Genomic DNA, 20,732 nt, shown 5'->3' with positions numbered 1-20,732 from the left:
TTTGATCCAGAATAAGCAGATAAATAGTCACCTTGCCCGCACAGTGTCTGCTAAATGCAGAGTGCCAGAAAAGTGCTGAAAAGGAGGAAGCTTACTATATGTAGGTCAGGGTTAGGTCACGTTGGACAAACCACTTACATCCAGTCTGCATAAAACATAAAGTGCTTAGTCCCCAACTACGGGGCCTGCAGGCTGACCAGTCTGCACAGACTGCAATGACTGCCTCTCTACTGCCTCTCTGCAGGGAGAAAGAGGTTTCATGCATTAGTGCTGACTCTTCCTCACGGGCACTGTAAACAGATTGGGACTGCGAAAAAAACAGGGCTCCTGCAATGACTGCCTCTGTGCCGCCTCTCCGTGCTGCTCCGTTGATGGCAGCCATGATGGTCACCCAGATCTGCTTGCTTCCGTCAATTCCTCGTTGCTTTTCTGGGTCGAAGAGGGCATCATAATTCTCCAGGATGTGATCCACCAGGATGTCATCTTCTCTGGAGCTGAAGTTGTCAGCCCTCTGCCTCTCAGCTGTGGGGGTGCTGCTCTGTTCAGAGAATGATGGTGTAGACATGGCAACCCCTGAGGCAGGTGTGGGTGGGAAAAGTGGTACTGGATATGGGCTGTTTAGCAGGGGTGGTGGAATGGAGAGGTGTGAGTCCAACATGGCAGATGAGGTGGTTACAGGGCCGGACACAGGAGCACAGGCAATGGCAGGTCAACAGGCACTCTCAACGCAGTGAAGGTGGGCAGCAGGCACTCACACCAGGCAGGCAGCAGAATATGGCAAGGTGGGACGCAGCACAGGCAGGAGGAGGCAGTACAATTGGCACAGAGGCAGAAAAGGGGTGGCTTCTGTGTCTAGCATCGAAGGCAGCCGAAAACAGAGTAAAGGCCCTTAGCCTACGCGGCTCACAGCAATGATGGTGATATTTAAGGGTTGCGATGTGGTACACTGGTTGTGCGCATGAAGGTTCGAAGACGGACGAGTATCGCATTCACATATTTGGGGGTGTTACGCAAGAGGGTTCCTTCAGGTAACACGTACCATATTTTGCTGGGTACTGCATATGGAATTTATGTGTTTAGGGGTGTCTCTGCATATTGCGTACTGCTTTTTTCAACTTTTGGAAGCTTTCCAGGTATTGCATATGCAATTTGTGTGTTGTGGGGTGCTTCTGCGTATTGTGTACCGCTTTCTTCACCTTTTGGTAGCTTTTCGGGTATTGCGTACACTATTTTCAGTTTAGGGGTACCTCCACGTATCATGAACACATATTATTGCTTTTGGGGTATATTGGAGCCTTGCGGGACCGCACATCTACGTCGCACATCACATAGACTGTTACCTTCCTAATATTGCCCAGAACAATGTCTTGTTGTTTTCTGACCTAGAAGAACTTTTATGAGATATAACAGGCTTGTACCTTCATGACCTAATTGGGGTTACTTTATGATTACTTTCCTTTTTAGAGTTTTTGTCTTTTGTGGTTGATTCTTTGTCGCACAAGTGTAGGTCACTACGGAGACACTGAGTCCCTCTACTCCGTTTTTTAAACTATAGGAGAAGTTGCAACTGTGCCTGGACTTATTTGCGCCAAGATAGATTGCTGGTGTATTTCCTTTTTCTATGAATAACAAATCCAAAATTCCATTGTATTTGATAATGTTTTTTATTTTTTATTTTCAGCCCCCCCAAAGAGGGGACCTCGTAATGAGGCAGTACGGGGTAAACGGCACCGGCACCTTTTATGGCACCGTTTACCCCGTACCGCCAGGGTCATAATGAGGCCCTATGTCTAAAGCTTTAGACATTATTGCACCCATCAAAATGCGTAGAAGTAAACAGAGTGCACATCTGAATGCCTGGTTTTCACCACAATTTAAAGCCCTAAGACTACAAAAAAGAAAACTGGAAACCTTATGTTGACATACCCCTTCTGATGAAAATAAGGTGAACTTGACCAACTTCGCAAACAACTACAAAAAATAAATAATTCTTACTAAAAAAGATCTCTATAATAAGAGAATCACTAATGCCAATTCCAATACTAAGGAACTATTTGTGATTCTATGAGAAATGGAATCCCCTATTCCTCCTACAGACAATCTGATCAAGGACAAGCCTTGGTGCACAAGCATACAGAATGCCTTAGCAAACAAAATAATATTAATCCAAAATAAGATTGCAGACAAGAAATCCACCCTACCTAATCACGAGATGCAATATACAAGTGAATCTCCAATCACACTAGATCAATTCATATTTTCAAAAGTATCATCCTTGAAATTGAAAAAATGATCTCTTCCTTGAAACCGTCTATGTGCCAGGGCGACAACTGTCCCGCCCAAATAATCAAAGACGCAGCTAGAGATCTAGCGCAGTTCATATCTAAACTAATTAACACCTCCTTCGAGTCTAATATTGTCCCAAGTGACCAAAAAGAGTCCTGGGTCTTACCTTTGCTAAAAAAAAAACCTCTGGACCCTTTCATTCTAACTAACTATAGGCCTTTACAACGGTGCCCTGCTTTCTTAAAATACTTGACAAGTAGCGTACCTCCAAATACAGAAATATCTCGAAACTAACCATCTCTTAGGTGTCCACCAATCTGGCATCAGGCCTCAACACGGCACAGAAATGGCACTTATTGATTTAAAAACCCAAATTAATGAGCACAATGACAAAGGGAAAACTGCCATTCTACTCCTCCTCGACATGTCGGCTGCCTTTGACCTTGATTGACCACGAAGTTCTGTGCAAACATTTGGCCTCGGCTGCCCACTTCTCGAAGGACACAATAGCATGCGTCCAATCCTTTTTAAACAACAGGACTATGAGAGTCTTCTCCTCATCACCGTCAGCAGACCCTATCCAGACTACCTGCCGCACTCGACAAGGATTGTGCGTATCGCCAACTATGTACAGTATATTTTCAAAGCCCCTGTTTGATAAATTGGACAGGCTGGGTGTCACCTACACTAACTATGCAGATGACACCCAGATCCTCGTACCCCTATCGGGTGACTACAACAAGGATACGGCTTTGGTAAATAAAATGCACTTCCTCATTCAGGCATGGATGGCAGCCCATGGCCTCTGTCTGAATGATGACAAAACAGAGCTCCTGATTCCTGGAACAGATGCCAACCTAAAAAAATTGATCTCCAACTATTCTGCCTTTAACATTGATGGAAATACAATTAAGGTAGTAAAAGAAGTGAAAACCCTAGGCTTCTACCTTGACTCTACACCAACCCTAAGTAAACAAGTAAACTCTATGACATCAGGATCCGCCTACACGTTTAAGTTAATCAGGGCCTGCAGACCTTTTTTATCCAAAGCCAGCTGCATTATCCTTGCTAACGGCTTAATACTCTAGAAATTGGATTATTATAACGCCTTAAGCATACTGATTGCAGAGGGCATGGATCAACTGCCTGAGAACATGACCCAGCCAGCAGTCCGGGATGAGCAATGGCTGTAGATCATGCAGTCTTAAAGCCGCTCCCACTGATTGGCCATGGAGGCCAACATCAAAGGCTGACGGCCTGATGTGAGGTGTCTGCAGGAGTCCCTGCATGCAGATTCTAGTGCACATAGAGAGGCCTTGAGGCGTGAGATGTCGCATCTCGTAGATGAAATTGCTGTGAGATGGAGAGATTGAGGACTGCACTGCATGATGAACTCTCAGCCACAAGGACACTGCACCACGAAGAGATGGATGCTTTAAGGCAGATACTGTCCCAGCAACTCGATCCATCATGAGTGAGTGTGCATACATACTCTGTAGCAATTTGTGATGAAGCGAATCATGACCTCACCACCATTGGGATGCTGGTGTATACATCCGTGTCACAGCTGGCTCTGGCCAATGAAGACCAGGCCTTGGCACTGTGTGGATTGGATCCACCACCACACCCACCTGCAGAATAACCTCAGGATGGGGGGCCCAGCATACACACGCCTCCTCATCCACCATTGCCGTGATGTCCATGAGCCTATGTTTTTTTTTTTTTTTGATCCACTCATGTGAATATTAACATGCACCCTCCCCCCTGTATCCCCTCTCTAGGTTGGAATTTCTTTTAGCCATAGTCCGGGATGGACATATTTTTGTTTTTTTACCTGCCCGATGTGGTCTGATTTTTGTTTTTGTTTGACCCCATGATTGGGATGGACCCATTTTTGTTATTTTTATATGCCCCTGTCTAGGATGGAGGCACGTGTTGTTTTTTCCACAATACAAGATGGGCGTTTTATTGTTATTTTTATTTTTTTCCTTGAGAGATGTGCTTTTGCCCCCTCAAAGTAATAATGAGTGCAGTACTGGTGATGTAGCCATGCACAGTGGTGTCAACTGCCATGGGTGCCTTTAGAACAACAGGATGACGTGCAGGTAACAATGAGTTGATGGACTTTTTTCACATATGTGCTGGATGCATGATTTTCTACTCTGGCTGGTGACATACCATGTCCCATGTTGTTGCAGTGATCCTGATTCATCCAGTGACTGCACTCCATGGAGGTCCGCCCTACACCCTTTCACCTTCCTTGTCCCCATGCCCTCTGCCAGGCAGTGGTCATCCTTTCACAAATGTGGAGGTACAGTTTCCGGTGGAGGTGATGAGGGATTCACATCAAGGCAGCTCTGTCAGAAAGTAAGTATGAGCACAGTCACTTGTGTTATGTATGTGTCACCATGATATTTGCGTGCATTCTCACACATTTTCTCTTTGGGGTGTAATGATCGGGTCACTGTAAATGTCAGTGCAGATGTGTGTTTGTCCACAAGCATGTGGTACATGATCCACATCATCCACTCCACCCACCTTCTGTTCATCTGTTGTCCCTGGAGGTGTTGCCAGAGCACCCTGTGATCCACGCACACTTACTGGGACAGTCATGTCCAGGGTGTTTGATCTGTTGGAGGGTGAATGAACAGCTTTGAATTGTTGTCATGTCCATTTACAGTGGTGGGCAATGGGGGAGGGTGTTGGTGCAGGTTACGGGGATGTTGACATGTTTCTCTTTTTGGTTTGCATGGTATGGTGTGTTCTGCATTTTGCTTCTGTGATGTGAAACTGCTGATTGACTTTTCACCGGTGGCCTTAGTTTTCCAGTCTGCCCTTCTCCATCACCCATATTTGTCCTTCGTTGACCCCAACATGTGCTAGTTTTCCATCTATATGTCGTCCAGGATCTCTGACCATGCTTGTTTTTATTAATGTGTTACTGTGTCTGTCTTCCTCTCGTGCCCACCTTCTCTCTACCCTCACCCACTGTAATGTCCTACATGTCTCTCCTCATCTCCCCACCAGCCAGTCTCCTCATTACACCGCAATTCCCCTATCCCTCTCTCTCTTTCTCCACTCCACTGCTATATATTCATCACTCAGTGTCCTGTCTCACTCTTGCCCTCTGTCATCCTTCTCATCAACTATTACACTTGTACTTCCACTCCCGAGACCATCACCTCCTCACTTGGAGTCCTTTTCCTTCACTGCATCCATGAGTGACCCAAAGGAACATGTGACACCTGATATTGGGTGTGCAGGACTTGTATGTCTGCAATCAATGACCCCACGGGGGAATTATGCCTGTTTCCAGGGTGCATGTTGTGCAGTGCTTGTAATCTGTTTGCTACACTGCCAGTGGTTTATCTGTTGGTAGGTTTTGCTGTTGGTATGTTGATAGTTGAGGATACTTGGTTTTTGTACTTTAGGACGTTTACAATGGATGGTCCATGGTTATTTCTTGATCCATACGGGAGTTGACATGACTGTCCAGTATCTTTACATTGATGCAATGCATGTCTTTGCAAGTTCAGAATGTTGTTTCAGGTGGCATGCTGCGGATGCCAGACAGGTAGGTACATTGTGCAGGAAAGTCGAAGGCGCTCCTGGTTGCACTTGTTGTGGTGTTGTTGGTGGCAGAGAGTCTGGCACTTTGTGGGGTGTATTTTTTGTTTCCTTGTACTGAGGTGGGCAGGTCTGGCTTCATGGGTGCGGGAACACATGGTGATGGTAGCCTTGTAGTTGTATGCTTGCTGTGTTTGCATGTCAATCAGGGGGGTACTGGTTGCGGGGGGATTGTTGTGAGGGAGGCTGTCACTGTCAGAAGTTTATTGATGAGTTGTCTTGAGGGTGGCCCCTCCGGCTGCATGGGTGTTGGGACACATGGTGATGGGAGTCTGGTGAGTGAGTGTTTGCAGTTTTTGCAACGGTGTTGCCTGCCGCGCAGCTTCCCGTTCACTCAGCTGTTCATGTCATTTCTACCCACTCTGGCAGTGCACTTTTGCACTTCTACTCCTTCTGGGGGCAGTGTCCCAAGACAAATTCACATACAGCAAAGCCTTGCGGGCCATTTGGGGGATGCTATGTTCACCATAGACACCAAGAACACGCCATTGGCCTGGTGTTTTTTCTTGCCATGGGGACATGTTCTGTGCATGGCAAACCAGCAGATATTTTAATGCCTGTTGACTGCTGCTCAGCGCATCTCAACACTCCCTTCATTTTCCAGAAAATTGGTCCCCATTCAGTCCAGTCCCTGTGAACTCTGCCTTCGCTTCCTCTTGCCTGTTCCCTACTCCCTTTTGTGTGGCATTCTCCTTGACTTCCTTTTCACATTCCTTTCTCTTGTCTGCTTGTCTCTTTTATTCCAGTTATCTCTGTGCCCTTCATTACTGTATGACGGCTGGATCTTTGACCAGCTGCCTTGTGTCGGATCCTGTCTACATTGCAATTGATGAGATATTTGCATTCCGTCGCCTTGGACTTTCCATCAACGGCTCCCCTGCCAGTGTTTACTGCACTGTCCTGATGCCATGTTAATCAGGAGAAGCCATTTTGTGGCACTGGGAGTTCTTTCAAGTGAATTCTGGGTTTCCAAACTCTCAGTGATCTCTATTTGGGAGTCCTCTCAGTGCCATTCTGACTCAAGCTAGATCAGTGTGTTCACAATGTCCCCTCATCAGGACAAGTGGTAATTGGTACCTGGTCCTTCAATGCATGGCACTCTGGGGGGACATTAATGTAGGTGTTGTGGGTGGGGAAGGTGTCACTGTGTGGGGTGATTGAATTGTATTTGCCCAAGTAGTGTGGATCTGACTGCAAGGGTGCAGGGACACATGGTGATGGGTGACTGGGGAGTTCTTGCTTGCCTTTGTTGCATGGCACTCAGTGGGGCAGATGTTACAGTGTGTGTGGGTGCACAGATGTGTTACCTTACCTTCTCTTGTGTTTTTTTCTCTACTGAGGCATTCTGCGGGGGAAGTTGGTTACTGCAATTGAAGGGGACATTGCCTTTAGATGCATGCATGGGACACATCTGCAGAGTTGGTTGGGATGCAGACCTATCGAGGGTAGCATTGATGCATTGGACAGTACAGCTGTTGCAGGCTCAGAAGGGGAAAGATGTGAGATGAGATTTTGCAACTTGCATTTCTGAAAGTGTGCATTACTACTTTTATGTGGATTTGTATTCTGAGCATAATTGTTGTCATGGAATGGGGTGACCACTCCACCTGTTTATTGTTGAGTGACATGCATAGGGTGGCCAGGGCAGTCGTGACATGTGTTACTTGCTGTTTACCATTTGGTGCTGTCTTTCTACTTGTGTTCTACTGTGTGTTGTTGGGTGTCTGCATGCATAATAGTTGATGGTGTACATGTGACAGTGGACAGAGACTTGGTTGCTTGTGTTGTGTGCTTTGTAGTGGACAATGTAGGGTAACCTCACAACAGACAGACATTGAATTAACAGCCCACTAGTGGAAAAGGCTAGGTGCATGCTTTTTCAGGAAGAACAAGGGGTTTGTTTTGTATAATACATAGGAAAATGGTGACAGGGTATTTTTAGTCCACTGCCACAAAGCTCTCTGTCTTAAACAAAGCAAGCAGCACAGTATAACCATGTAAGACGTCATGTGTGACACATTTCATGTACAGTGTTCAGCCACCACACTCATAGACTACTACCTACTTACATGCTTATAGTCACATATTGTCCAGTCTCCCATTGGCCCTGTCATCTTATCCTCCAACTTTTTCACACCTGGGTGATGGTCTCTTCACCTTGGGTCACTGTGAAATGATTGGTTAGGCGTTCGATTACTCCACCCTATCTTGGGGTCTAACCACGTGATGTGCACCTAGCCATCAACATAATCTCAGTAGGTAACTTCGAGGCCAGCCTGGTCCTTGCAAACAAGGCAACTGTTTTCTTAACCCAGGCACGGCGGTCACCACCATCAGGCCTCCCTGCCGCAATCTTATTGACATTAGCATCACCCTTTGCTCTCCCTGGTACATATGATGGACCTTGCTGTTCTCTGTTCCACCTTTGTCAGGTACTCCTCCGAGGGGGTAGGCCTAGAGTTCCTGCATGTCCCACTAATCCATTTGATTCATAAATGATTTATGATATTTATCCCTGGGTGTTTTGTGATTCAATTGGGATGACCATTATCCTGGGGGGCGCTGGTGTCCTAGATCTTTTTGTTTTGGCAGCTCAGGACCTCTGCCCTAGCTCCCATGAGTATGACCGTCACAATCGACCACAGCACCACTCCATTTCACTACTCGAATTCTTGTCTAATTGTGCAAAGTTGTAACTTGATATATTTGTATATGTATGTATGTGCATTTTCCCTGTCTTGCCTGGGGTTGGTGATGTGAGAGTCAAGCAAGAGAAGAGGCCTCGTTGTTTTGTGTTTCCAACACAGCTTCTGAGGATTCAGACTTACTGTCCGATACATTGTTAGTTCATGTTCTGTATATCAGTGTTTGGTGCATGTTATATTATATCTAGTGGCCACACACAGTTTGCCTCTCGCAGACACACATTCTCAGGGTATTGTTATGGGCATGGCAGATATTCCCCAAATCATCATTACATTGCACCAGGACGTGGCCTCACTGAGTGTGCTCCCAGGGACAGGTTTTCACGTTAAGTATGTTTGCACCAGCTGGTTGCATGCAGCCTCTCCCTGTGCCCTTTGGCGAACCAAGGATAAGAGTGGTGAATGTGGCTGAGGGAGATGTCCCACCTACATATCAACTGGTACACCATGCTGTGTGGCTACATTGTGCAGTGCACACATGCTGCAACAATGATTTACAGACTACTGGTGGGGCATATAGCAATATCCCACCTGAGAGGTATAGGGAGCTAAACGTGACTTAAGCACCACAAATGTGTGCTTCACTATGACCCTTGGGGCCACATGTGCTGCATTAGATCTTACCTCAGCTAGTGTGGCAGGATTCCTGTATGGCTTCATCATGAACGGTGATAGCGGGTAGGCACTGTCCCCTGAAAATGTTTACATGGTTGTTATTGCCACTTATTGGCATGGTCTGTTGTTCAGTGTGTGACGTGCATGCTTGCATGTAAGTGCAAGTTCTTACTCACCAATGAACCAGGTGTTGCAATGTTTTCCTGATTCCAGGGGCCGTGAGAGTGGTGACTGGTGGTAAATTTAGCCATCATGTCAGCTGCCAGGGAAATTGCCATCGACTTGCATGATCACTCCATTTGCGCCACAGGCAACGTGCATGTTTATGGAATGCCAGTGCTTGCGATTGTGGTATATGTTCTCCGTCATTGGGGGGGGCGTAGTGCAACATGTGTACAGTCAATGGCTCCAAGTACAAGTGGAAAGTCTTCAACCACATAGAAATCCATTCATACTCTACCTATCCTCCAGTGTTCTTGGCATATATATGTGCCTATGCAGACACGCGCATGATGTTAATCAGGCCTGACCTGGTGGAGACTGTGGGATTGTGTGGCTTGTGATATCCCACCAACTATGGCAGTGATGCACTGGAAGAAGCCTGTGGCAATTAAATGTAGTGCTCTCAGCACCTTTTCAAGGGGGAGCGGGTAAGGGCCTGGGAGCAGATGGTGGATGATGCTAGGTCTTGCTCCCACTCCCTGACAAGGTCAAGGATGATATAGGGTTGTAACCGGTACCTGGCATACACCTAGTCATCAGGCATCCCAAACAGTGTGGTGCGTATATCATATATCCGGGGCCTAGGCATCCTCCTCCTCCTTCTGTGTCCATGTACAATGGCTCCCACTATTGCAGTGTTCATCATGGCTGTGCAACATTAGTACGGTGTGCAATGCATGATTTATACGTATTGGATCCTTTGCGTGTGAAACTTTACGTCTGCTATCTTGTGGAGGTTGGATCACAGGGTTTTCATGTGGCTTTTCCTGATGTGAGGTGTTGCACATTGAAATCCATTAATTCGTTTGGGTATGCAGTGGATTGGGCATGCAATTGCTTTGCGTGTCCCATCCCTCCAAACGCCCACATTCCTTCATTGTGTGTGAAAAAGGGGGTATTTGCATATTCCCCCCTATTTTTATCTCTGCGGAAGCCCCACCCATTCTCTACGAGGAGTGTAGCGCAATGCGCTCAACTGCGCACAGACAGGGACCCCGCAAGGTCCAGAAAAGTCCTGAAAAGTTGTTTCCATAACTTGATGAAAGGGGGTTGGCGTGCAAAATGACCTGCAAAGTCCCTATTTTCCCTGCAAACTATTCCAGTAATCAGGCCCCAAGTTGGGTGTTGCACATGGACAATTTTACTATATTTCCTCTTTCCAACCCTACCCACTAAATGCTCAAGTTCTGTGCTAAAAAAACTACAACAAACCAACCAATCCACACACGTACGGATTCTTGATACCCCTCCCAACAGAACACTGCACCTCTACAACCAGTTTACATAGTATAGCACCGGCCAATGTATCAGAGCACCCTGGACAAGCTAGGTCTCCTTTCAGGACATGTTCCTGACACTAAACATCTAGAAACTCACCCCAAGCAGGGTTGCATGCATGCATCAATCCAAGAGCAAAGCGATGTTGAATTTCCCCTTTCTCCCCCACTAACCAAAACCACCCTTTTTCTTTCTGATCCATCATTGTGCCAAGAGATCATGCAAGCAGCAGGAAGATACATCCTTATAACATAACATACAATAACATACAATAGCATGGGACGAGTGGGTTATAGATGCATACAACCTTGTGCAGTTCATTCATTAAAATGTAAAATGTTATGTATTTGTTGTATGCAACCTAGAAGAAAGACAGCATGTTGTATGTACCATGGGAGTATGCAAGACCCCATTTCAATTCGGAAATTACTTGCAAACACAGTCAGGCAGGTGGTGGCTTGTTTCTGTTTCTCTCGGGTAGTTGTAGTGGTTAACGCCTAAGTTGATTGCATCCACTATGCAGGGACATTTTCCATTATCGTCACTGCTCCTAGCCACTACACATATGACACATTGCATGATGTTTCTTTCTTGTGGTTAGACTGAAGCAAACATGGTGTGACCATTAGTCTCATCCTGTTAACTGGTCACTTCCTGTGACTACCACGCGGAAGAGCATCTCGATCGTCTCCTAACGACACCTCTGCATTTTGGACTGGGTTTTAGCTGAAAATGCCTTTCTACATTTAATGAAGGATGTTCAATGTAGTGTTCTGCCTAATGTTGGTTCTTCAATCTATTGGATGTTCACACGTAACATAAAGGATTCTGACAATTAGTCTGCCACAAATTAGCTCCAGCAGAAGGAAGCTGTCTCCATCCCTACTTATCAAGCTATCGAAAACAGTGGGACTAGTGGTATAAGTTTAACAAAAGAACTAGTGGAGCTGTGACTCTGACAGGTTTCAGCCCTCCTATGAGACAATGGCCCTGATTCATGGAACTATTTGTGTGTAAAATGTCTACACTCTTTCTGCGCATGCTCCCTTGCTAGCATTAGTCCGAGAAGTAAAGGTTCTGGTACAGGCAACGCAGCAGCATGTCCCTCGCCTTGCAGTATGATTGATTAAGTCCGCTCCTAACTCCTATTCTTTTGTTTTAAAAATTAAGTGTTCTACAATGGTTTCTTTTCAATGAAAGTATAGGAATGATCAAAGTGCAAACAAGGGTATAGGAGCACTGCTCCCAACCGCTCCTGCTCACTTTGACCACTGTGCTACAGTGGAGGGTAGCTCAGGGGCTACATGCTCGCCTTGAACGCAAGACGACATAGAGCACCACTGGTTCGATCCCTGAGTCCGGGCTCAAGCGCATTATAAATATCATATCATAAGAGGTCTTCTTAGATCGAATACTATTAACACAGTTTTTAATTGTCAGCAATTCAAAACTTGCCATTGGTTTCCATGTACTGATAGGTTAGATGGTAACTAAGGTATAATGAACATAAAACAGAGGTACTTTATTAGAAACCCCAGGTAGCCTTGGCCAGCTTGTGTCTTCTTCGTCCTGTACTGTAAATGCTGCCTTGGAGTCCAGGTGCATGCACATTTTTCTGTGCATGCGCTCATGCTGACGCTGGCCCCACTGTGGTGCTCTCCTCCCATCCTCATCAAGTTCCTTGGATGCTCCTTCTAATTCTTTTAAGGTTTCCACGTGGGAATAAATTTACAAGGGGTGCACAGCCCTCAATATGTTATGAAATATTGGTAGTCCACTTACTAGCGTCTTTGCCCTGACAAGTGGGAGACACGATGTAGTGTACAGGCAAATGCAATACCTGTTTCTCTTTCTTAAACTTACATTTGAACACACTTTCTACTTACCAAGTTTTTAAGCTTCAGCATACCATAGTGCAATTCCGGCCTCACTTTTTGGCATGGTCGAAGTGTACGAAAAGAAGTAGTGGAACTATGTACCCTGCTGGCCTGCACCCACTCCCCACAAACCCCATCATGACGTCCCCTCCCACACACAATACACATCACCAAAAACTTGCTCCTGCTGTTTAAGGGAACAAAACCATTCCGGAGCGGTTCCTTTTTAAAATAAAAGTATAGGAGCTGTAAAAGGTAATTTAAAAAAGTAGAGGAGCACTGCTCCCAACCGCTTCCGCTGACTTCGGCCACTGCTTTTTGGGGACTGAGGGACCCACACCTATTCAACAGCATGTTACACAGTTCTGTTCCTTACTCACTGACAGGCTGGACAATCTGTTCACACTGCTGATGCAGACACATTGTTTGTTCCTCAGTGAGTGAGAGATGTAATGCATTGGCGCCTACGTGATGGATGTTTATTTGTTTGCATACCCTAGCGCTCAAGCAGTCAAAGTTAGATTGAATGCTCTCTTCATAATCCTCAAGACATCCTCATTTGGAGGACTTTCCCAGCATTGGCAATACTGAGACTATTTCATTTTCCCCACTTGGTATATCTTTTATCCCATTGTACACACCAGAGTCCTTGGGTATCATTTGAATTTATGCCTGGGCCCCGTGTGAAACTGCATGCTTAAGGAGGTGAACAGCACTTAATTCATTGCCAAGCATTAGTGTCCCGAACTAGGTTTGAGTCTGGGACAATTGGGCAGATACCAGCCACAAACTCACTTCTGTGTCTCACTTTGCTAGGGCAGTGGGATCCAACAATTATAATAGCAACACGTGCTGTCCTACATTGCATCACACAGTTTAGGCTCCTGACACGCTGCCACACCAAGAATTGTATTACTCACTCTTGCTGCACATGAATTGAGTGTCCCTTACTGAGTGGGCACATGTCTACATTTGTCTAGTAGACTACTGTATACTTTACCAAAATGAGGAAGTTTAGATGCTGTCCATAAGTAGTTTCTATTAGGAATAATTGCAATGAAAGCTCTCCACATAACCTTGAAGCTGTCCTCATGTGCGGAGTCCAGCCATCAGTAGAGACCATTGCACTACTCTGATCCACCACAGTATTCCTCCAGCACAAAGGACTCCTTTACAGTAGAAATTGGCATATTAGCACCCAGCAGGTGCAGCATTAACTACACATATTATGACCCGTTTTCAGCCACCTGTGGGTGTTGCTGAACCTTCTATTTTGTCTCCCTATTGGTGCATTTCCTCTGCAACTTCAGCAGCGGGACATCCTCAAATCTGCCTGACAACCCCTTCTCCCTTGCTTCTCCAAACACCCATACAGCTCGGGGCATACTTTGTCAGATCCCAATAAAGCTCACCCCTTATGTAGTCCTTCCTTTAAAAAAAAAAATGTGACCCATCTCCGTCTGTCAGTGCGCCATGCGGGCAACACAGGTGCAGCATCAGCAAGTACGACTACCATCGTAACCACCCAGAGGAAGTAGCCTCCCGGTCAGTGGAAGGATTGTTTTGCGAAAAGTATCCATATGGGAAGAGCAGAGAACAACAGTTAGGGTAGAAAGCAGGGAATGATAATACTCATCTCCATGCCAATAATAGTATCCAGACTCTCTGTCATATACTAGGAGTAATTGAGACGCTATGGCATGGAGGCTCCCTATTATGCACGTTCAAAGTCACTCTAAAACAGCTCGAGAAGCGTGCACAATAGGTTTGCAGTAGAAGCAATAGAGTATTACTGCATTGGAGCAATCTGCCGAGCACAGAAGGTCCTGCAGTTGTGCGCCTGACAACAAAGCTCTAGAAGCCCTCATTACAAGTTTGCCAGTCTGGAAAGAAAGTGCTGGTATTTCCGTATACCGTCACTTTTGCTGGTGGGGGTTGACTGACTTACCTCCAGCCAAGTGCTGGAGGTAAATCAGGCCACCACTGGCAAAAGCAGCTGGTATTACCGGTGCTGGATATTCCGGCGTTCCCCTCCATGGAGTCCTATAGGAATCCATGGAATAGAGATTTACCTCTGTTGTTGGAACCTGTAATATCCCGTTAATACCAGGATATCAGGCGCTGGCAACGGTGGATATGTATCTTGATATCCCGCCGGAATTACCGGCGGGATACCGGTAAACCTGTAATGAGCGCCATCTATCCAAGCCAGATCTATGACCCATTGCTAGCATCAAGACAGAGTGGGGAAGGAGACAAGGTGAAAAGGTTAACAAAAAGAAAATAACAGGTGATCTGATGCACCACGGACCACAGCCATTCGAGAATTATACTCATGAATACACCAAACCACATAGAGCTCAGGGAAACCAGGAAAGGAAATAATAACACAGCTGGATTTAGCACAGCGGTGAGCATGAAAGCGCACCTCTGCCTCGACTGGAAATGTCCAATGCCCTGTTGTCCCCAACTCTACGAAAGGATATCAAACCCATCAACATCACCAGCTTGACTGAGATAGCCTGAAGTGACAGTTTGTTGTTCCCCATTCAATCCCTAAATAAGGTCAGCACCAGGTTAACATCCCACAAACAGAAATACCCAGATGCAGAGGGGGGCCTGGATACCTGCATCCGTTTCAAGAGCCTACAGATCTGCGTGTGCTCCTCTGACAGAAAGCCATCAATAAGGGCATGATAAGAAGAAATAGATCAATTATAGGTGTTAATCATATTGCCAAATAAGGAGTCCACCAACCCTGCAAGAAAACTTGCCACCTGAACAACCCCAGCATAAAATTGATCCAAACCCCTTGAACCGCCACAGCAACCCAGGCCTTTCATGCCCCCTCGTATGATCTGAGTATGCTCGGCCACAAGATCCCCTGATGAAGGTGCCATCTGACTGCAAAAGACCTTCAGGGACCAACGACCCACTACAGTGGCCAGCCGACTAGGCACAGAGAACTCTGAAGCACCAGCGGATCAGGGTTAAAGGATGGACTTAGAATAAGGTTTGGGGAGATGAGAATCAGGGGCACCATGACCAAGCAAAATTTGAAGCAAGAGGGGGAACCATGGCTGACTCCAACAAAGAAGCATAATCACTACCAGGACCTTGCTCTTCATCTGCACCTGATGGAGTGCACGCACTATCATGGAGAAGGGAAGTAAGGCGTAATACCTGCTCAAGCCCCATTGCTGAAAGAGCGTATGGATTGCTCTTGCAAATGGAGCCATCACCAGCTGTAATATTTCGGAAGCTGCACATTCAGGTGAGATGTGAAGAGGTCCAAGCAAGCTTGAAGTTCCAGAATCAGGGACCGTCTGAGTCGCTAATTGCTGTTATCTACTGAGCATTTGCAGCAAGATTGTGGGCCCCTGGTATTTACTCCCCTATACCTTGATACAGTGCTTCAGGCTGAAGCCCCAAAATGCCAACGCTAGGTCCACCAAAGACCTGGACAAGGTGACTTGCAACTTGTTGATGTACCAAACCGCTGCCACATATCCATCAATAGCTGGACAACACAGTGAGAGAACCCACTTGCAAAGCATCTAACCATTAACTACCCAGCAAGAAGCTGCAAACAATGTATGTGCCATAATGGCTCCCTCAATGACCATAGTCCCCTATTCAAGGTCTGACCTCAACACACCTATCCAACTCCTTTCACGTGCATCAGATTCTAATTGCAGATTGGGGGTTGGGGGGAATGATAGCCCTGCCCATCCATGCATTTAGATGTCTTACCCACCAGTGCAGCTCTTCTTTTGCTGTGCCTAAAAATGTGGCACCCAGTCAGAATACCCTAAACTCTTCTTTTGAGCCTGCCTTTTCAGCCTCTGAGGAGCCCTTTAATGCAGAGGACCCAGCAAGATTGCCCTATAAGGCTCACAAGCATCTGCTCTGAAATAATGCCCAAGGGGAGCACCCTCCTGATCTCCCTCTTGAGCCTCCAAAGTAATCCTGTGGGTATCCCGAGAGAGGCCACCTTCGAGTCTATGATAAACCCCAGGAACCCCTGAAAAACTCTGTCACTGGCCTGAGCAGTTTGGTATAGCACGAGGGTGTGGCAGATAGACTAAAGGAAAGGACTGAAAGCTGGTAGCACCTTCCATCCCAAAGAAACTGTAGAAACTGCTGGTGTGGCTTGACCACTGGGACTGTGATATATGCGTCCTTTCAGATCTAATCTCACAAACCAATCTCCTGGCATCAGTACATCTTTTAACACTGCAACAGTCTCCATCTTGAATTGGTGATAGATCACAAATTGCTTTTACTCCTTCGGATTTATCGCTGGTGCAAACCCTTCGTTCTTCTTCCTGACCAAAATGATCATACTGAGAAACCCCCTGGTACAGATGCGTGCACATTCTACTGCCTGCTTGTCAAGAAGATCCCTGATTTCCTGCAGAACTTGGTCAAAACCATGCCTTCAAAGGAATTGTGAAAGCATGGGCCGGGACAGCACAGCAAGCTATAAATTCCAGATGAAACCCATTTACTGTTTGCAAAATCCACGAGCCCAAAGAAAGCAAAGCCCTACTGTCATGAATAACCTTAAGCGCCTTTTGACAGGCCCATGTATGTCATGTTCAAGTGAAGTAACAAACCTGGTTGAATGAGGCTCTGCCTCGACCACCTTTGAATCCACAGCCTCAACCACACTGGGCCCTTTTGGGTCGAAGGTTGGCCTGGGCCTTTGCGGCATGGCAACAGATTCTGGCTGTCTCAAGCCTGCTGAGCCCGGAGGCTGGGTGTAGCGGCCGGTTGCACGGCCCCAGCGACCAGCTCTGGAAGCGACCTGAGAAGAAAATCCTTTTGAGGGAATATTGGGCCTTCTCAAAAGAAGTAAAAGTAGCAACATAATGACCCAACAAATTCATGCTTGGAGTGGCGTTATGCCTTTGTGTAAGGAGGGATAATGGCACCATGCTGAGTATGTGGTTTCCTGTCTTGTTTTTGTCCTGCACCATTCATGAATTATTTCTTTATATTTAAAATTAATAAAGTTTAGAAAATATTTTTTTAGTGAAAATATTTGGACTCATTACGAGGCGCTATTACCCTGCACTTTGCAGCTGAAGCTGGGCGCTTGGAAATTGTCAGGGAGCTGGTGTGCTGTAATGCAGCCATGGTCACAAATGGCCATGCCATGACCCCCTTGAAAGTTGCTGTAGCGAGCTGAAAGGCAGATGTAGCGGAGTTGCTTCTTTCTCATGCTGACTGTGACACACACAGCAGAATTGTGGCACTGAAACTCCCTGGAGCCTTTTTTGCAAATGATCGTGAGAATTATGACATCATGAAGACCTACCAGAAACTCTACTTGGCTGTGCTTGAAAGATATGGGTCATTACAAGTTGGGCGGTAAGGGATACCACACGTCCTTTACGGGTCCCGCTAAGGGACCAGGACGCTAATAACAGGCTTGCTATTCGCGAGCCCGTTATTAGCGCCCTCCCCATTCCCATTGAGCCCTATGGGGGCTCAAATGGGAATGGGGAATGGTTGGTTAAATGGGGACTTACCGGTCCCTCCAGGGTCGGAATGCACTGGTAAGTCCCCATTGAACCAGACCGGTGCCGGAGCTGGTATTGGAGGCAGCCATGTCGCAAATAGCGCCATGGCTACCTCCAATCTCGGAATGAGGCCCATAAAGACTCCAGTAACATCCTCTTGAAAGAAGTCCTTCCTCCCATAGAGGCCTATCAGAGGATAACTGAATGTTGAACTCCCAAGGAACTAGATGCAATAAGGCACGACACGGATTCATTGCACATGAAAGGCCTTCTAGTTAGGAAACGGATTCTGGGCTCTGATAACATAGATGTTTCACATCCCATTATTTATCGCTCTGCTGTCTATGCAGACAACATGGAGTTTGAGCACTATATAAAGCTTTGGCTTCATGCGTTGCACTTGAGACAGAAAGGGAATTGAAATACACATAAGGATCTCTTAAGGTTTGCTCAAGTGTTCTACCATATGATCCACTTAAATGAGCCTGTCAAAGCTAAGGACATTGAAAGTGTATTAAGGTGCAGTGTCTTGGAAATCGAAAGGGAAATGGCTAGAATCAAGAACCCTCAAGACACAGACCTGCACACTGCCTTTGACAACTATCTATGTAATATTTGTACCTTCCTCCACCTGGTCTGCATCTCCACCAAGACTCGTTGTGGCAATGACGAGCAGTCAAGAATCAACAAGCACATTTATAACTTAATTCAACTGGACCCCCGCACACAGGATAGGTCAAGCCTGTTACACCTCACTGTCAACTGCAGCACACCGGTGGATGACTTTCACACAAATTATGTGTGCAGCTTCCCCAATGCACTGGTCACCAAACTCCTGCTGGATTGTGGCGCTGATGTCAATGCTGTGGACAGTGCAGGAGAAAGCCCCCTTCGCTTGATCGTACAGTACAACCGACCCATCAGTGACTTCTTGACTTTGCACGCCATCATTATCAGCCTTGTTGAAGCGGGGGGAGCATACAGATATGACAAACAAACAGAAAAAAAACACCTTTGGACAAAAGCACCACAGGGGTAGCTGAGATTTTACTTAAAACACAAATGAAGCTGAGCTTAAAGTGCCTGGCTGCCAGGGCGGTACGGTTGTATGACCTTACTTACCAGAACCAGATACCCAGAGTCCTTGAAGAATTTGTTGAGTTTCACTAGTGTTGCTGCTGGATTCGATCTTTTTTAATGCAGTGCTGTAAAGGAAGGGTGACCAAAGCCATGAAAAAAACAACAACAAAAAAAAAGAAAAAAAAGGGAACTGATGTTACATCATGCCCATGATGCTATAGCTGCAGGACACCGGGGTTCACAGAAAACTTTGGAAATTTTAAAAGATAATGCTTATTGGCCACACATGTCCCAAGATGTTGAACTATACACAAGAGGGTGTCTAGTATGTGCACAATTCAATCCTGCTTCTCCTACTCATAGATCACCATTAATGAAAAGCGGTTTGACCTTTCCATGGTCTGATTTGCAAATCGACTATGTCCGGCCTGTTAAAAGATCTGCGGGGGGAAACACATATATGTTAATGGTAGTTTGTTAAATGTCCAAATGGGTGGAGTGCAATCCAGCACTGGATTGCTGTGCACAAACGGCAGCCACATTACTTGTGAATCATATTTTTTCAAGATTTGGTGTACCCTAAAGGATAGAGTCAGACCGGGGAAGTCATTTTACTAATACATTGATGACAAAAATATGGCACATTTTGGGTGTGAAAAGGAAACTACACATCTCATACCGGTCTTCCTCTTCAGTTGGGGTGGAACGGAGCAACAGGTCAATTGTGGATATATTCAAGAAATTTGTGGCTGAAGCAGGTTCTAGTTGGGATCTTCGGCTCCTATTGCTATTAATGGTGATTAGATTGACTCCCACTCAGCCCTCATGGAATACTGACAGGAAGAAAAATGGTGCTGCAGCATTTACTTTACAAGACCCATGAGCAGACACTTGTAAATGCTTCCACAATTCACATATGTGGAGGAGTTGAGGAAGCACTTACAACATGTGTTTGCATTTGTGCAGCAGAATTTGGAAAAAGCCACTGACAGTCCAAAAACATATTATGATAGGAAGACATTTACAAAAGAGTATGAGGTAGGAGATCAGGTTTATAAATTTAATTTTGGAAAGGGAAGACATAAATACATTTCTTGCAGCATGTGAAGGGCCGTATAAAATGACAGACAAGATATCACCCATAGTTTATAAAATAGCTAAAAAGGAGGGTTAGTTGACAGTGGAACAGTTTGGCCATGTGAGCCAAATCAAACTTTTCCACCTGAAAAACATGAGGTGAAGAGGCTTGACCAAGTTGAGGCTATTTAAAAAAAAAAAAAAAGAATATTGAGTGCAAAATGGAAGGTTGCCCTAGCCAGGGTGTCAATATAAATATAACTAGTACATGGAAAGTGCTAAGGTGTTCTGGTATAAAGGTACAATGTGGGGGGAGGTGTATATTTTTAAAATGGTTTTAGTTGCATGACCTGTTATGTATATCTCTGATTTATATGATACATTTATTTTCAGGTGTATTATTTATGCTGGAACATCTGAAATTAAATGGTATTATT

The 20,732-nt window shown here is 45.7% G+C and overlaps 1 pseudogene; it reads left to right on the top strand.

Moving 5' to 3' along the window:
• Positions 1 to 656: 656 nt before the first annotated feature.
• On the top strand, positions 657 to 19,337 carry LOC138492884 (protein fem-1 homolog B-like; annotated as a pseudogene).
• Positions 19,338 to 20,732: the final 1,395 nt, after the last annotated feature.

Source organism: Ambystoma mexicanum, chromosome 10 (genome assembly GCF_040938575.1).
Source record: "Ambystoma mexicanum isolate Mex_15411 chromosome 10, UKY_AmexF1_1, whole genome shotgun sequence".
Lineage (NCBI taxonomy): Eukaryota > Metazoa > Chordata > Amphibia > Caudata > Ambystomatidae > Ambystoma > Ambystoma mexicanum.
This window is presented reverse-complemented; position numbering and strand designations above follow the sequence as displayed.